Source organism: Geospiza fortis, unplaced genomic scaffold (assembly GCF_000277835.1).
Source record: "Geospiza fortis unplaced genomic scaffold, GeoFor_1.0 scaffold41, whole genome shotgun sequence".
Taxonomy (NCBI): Eukaryota; Metazoa; Chordata; class Aves; order Passeriformes; family Thraupidae; genus Geospiza; species Geospiza fortis.
In genome coordinates, this window is record NW_005054299.1 from 8378600 (window position 1) to 8381099 (window position 2500).

At 39.9% G+C, this 2500-nt stretch overlaps 1 long non-coding RNA gene across 2 annotated transcripts in view; it reads right to left on the minus strand.

Annotated features, from left to right (window-relative positions):
- Positions 1–2500, minus strand: part of LOC115948443 — a 40726-nt gene that overhangs the window by 33969 nt on the left and 4257 nt on the right. Inside the window, exon 1 of one of the 2 annotated variants that reach the window (XR_004082275.1) lies at positions 1548–1752. The exons of the other annotated variant lie outside the window; for it this stretch is intronic. This is a non-coding gene — a long non-coding RNA (uncharacterized LOC115948443). Of the gene's footprint in view, positions 1–1547; positions 1753–2500 lie in introns of those variants that run through there. 2 annotated transcript variants of the gene reach the window in all.

Here is a 2500-nt window from a genome sequence, read left to right on the forward strand (position 1 = left end):
TATTTGGGTATCAGCATTTTGGAAACATGGCACTCATTGACATTGTAGCTCTTGCACACTCAAGTCTCCATGTGGCACCCCTGAGTCCCCTCTCACTCCCTGACTTTGAGCCAGCTGCTGAGCTGGGCTCTGAGGACTCCTGGGAAGTGATGGTGCTATGGCACATGACATGAGAGAGCAGGAAACTCCTCAAAGAAAGTAACCTGACAACAGCACAATCTCATCCCAAAAAGAGTAGCAAAAATGCTGTTCTGTGCCAGCAAAGTAATTATTTGCATATTCAAATATCTCCATTGGTCTAACACTCTCTGGAGTACAGCCCTGCACAGTACACCCACACAGCTATACACTTTTCTCCATGCTCCCAGGTTCTGTGTTTGGAACTCTGTAAAATCCTTTCCTCTGGTTTTGCCAAAGACTGGCTGACTACATGAAGCTGTTTTAAGGTCCTCGTGAGCTGTACTGTTTCTGTCTTTGCATTCCTCTCTGGGTTTCTCCAGCAGTGATAATTTTTGAGGCTGTTTACAGTCCTCCTCTGTACTTCCTTCTTTCAACATCTAGAGGTCAATTCTTGCCCCCAGCCCACAATGCCAATTTCAATCTTCTGTTCCTTAGATTTTGAATAAACAGCTCTGCCTTTTCCCAGACTGTCTCTACACTCTGGGAAACTGTAAAAACTCCTCCAACTTGAAGGAGTCTGCCCATAAGTTTCTGCAGAGGTGCTTCCGCAAAGCTACCTCCTCTTGTCAGTGAGAGTTCATATAGGTAATACAGTGAGAAACCAAGGTGGCTTTTACAGCATTGCCTCTCATGGGACTCTCCTGGTTGTGGTTAAAACCTACAGCTTAAGCCTTTAATTGACTTTGTTGTTTGATTAGCATCAGTGCATCACTCTGACTCATCAGGTGATGTGAATGGAGGAAAATAAAACAAATCCCATTTCTCTTTGGAACATGAAGAATTATTTCCTTCAACCAGAAGGGATTAAGAGTTACCAAAGAATTAATCTCTAAAGGTAATAGTTATTTTCAAATGTTTATACAAATACAAAGGTGGAGGACACACTGTACATATGCAGGCTTTCAAGCGCCTAATTATGAAAATACAACATTACATGCAGAGTAAAAATATGACAAACACAATTGCTCATAACCACCCATCCTTCAGATCCTGTGTAAAATTTTCCAGAGTGTTAAACTTCTTGAAATCAAAGGGAACACATTTTTTGTGTTATGAATTTCTATTTTGTGATAGAAGATGATGTAATAAATCTGGAAAATCAATCCAAGATTCATTGGTATTTGCAGCACCCATGGGAGAGACACCAACCCAGGATAAAGATTACTTAAGACATCTGCTGTGGTATATGGGCATGCCTGATACAAAACTAAATTTTGCCAAGGGATATACTAGATGGACAGAATTTTCTTGCAGGAGCCTATGATCATTAAAGGAAAGCATAAACCCAACCCAGAGCATGCTGCAGCACTCACTCAGGCATGTAGATTGGCAGATGTGATCACTTTATATTCTTTACTGGGACTTACCTCAAGAAGTGCCAAATTTGTTCTAAATTATGCAACAGTTGTGGAACCCCTGCAGGCATTATTACATGATAACTTTAGTTTTTGTGGACAACTGTTTCCAAGTCTTGTTTTCAACTAGTTCAAGAGCTGGACTGTTAGAAATTAGCACTTCCTTTGGACAATCCCCTTTGTAACCGTAGATGCTTCACACTGTGGTTTAGATGCAGTGCTCAGATGCATGAAATGAAGTCTGAAAGAACAAACACTTCAGTATTAAGTAGAATAAAATCAATGTTTTGCCATTAAAAAATTATTTACTTCTGTCTAAGACACTGAATATGTATTGTGTATCAAAATTAATTGTCCCTTAATGGCAATATTATTATGTCTCTTTATGTCAGCAAATCTCAATGTGCAGCATCTCAAAATGCTGCTGTAGATCTGTTGTGCTTTCCTGCTAATTGATAATTCATAGAGCACATTGAAACAATTGGTTCTATGAAAACTCTAAATTGAATATACATAGGAATTTAAAGTGTCTATTAAGACTTACTCTACATTATAAAGAATATGCTCCTTCTTAATTGCCTGTGTATGTTGTGTTCTTTTGTTTTATATTCTAACCAACTCATACGTTCTGCATCATTTGGGTATAAAATAAAACCTGACACTTCAAAGTTGCTTTATTTCTACCACCTAGATGGATGTGCACAACTCCTCTTCAGCTGTAGGAAAAGGCTTCCTTCATCACAGGCACAGGAACCATTCTGTCTGGAAATAGAGTTTAGTTTGCAGAGAACCTCTAACTCCCTTCAAAATCCCTTGCCCAAGTAGAGGTACCTCTTCTGGCCTTCACTGCCCCTACTCTTCCCTGGAGCAGCAGCCATTCAGTTCTGCTGAGCTCCTTGTCCTTCACATATCTCTGCCTGCACATATCACACCTCACATATCTCTGCCTGCACAATTTACTGCTG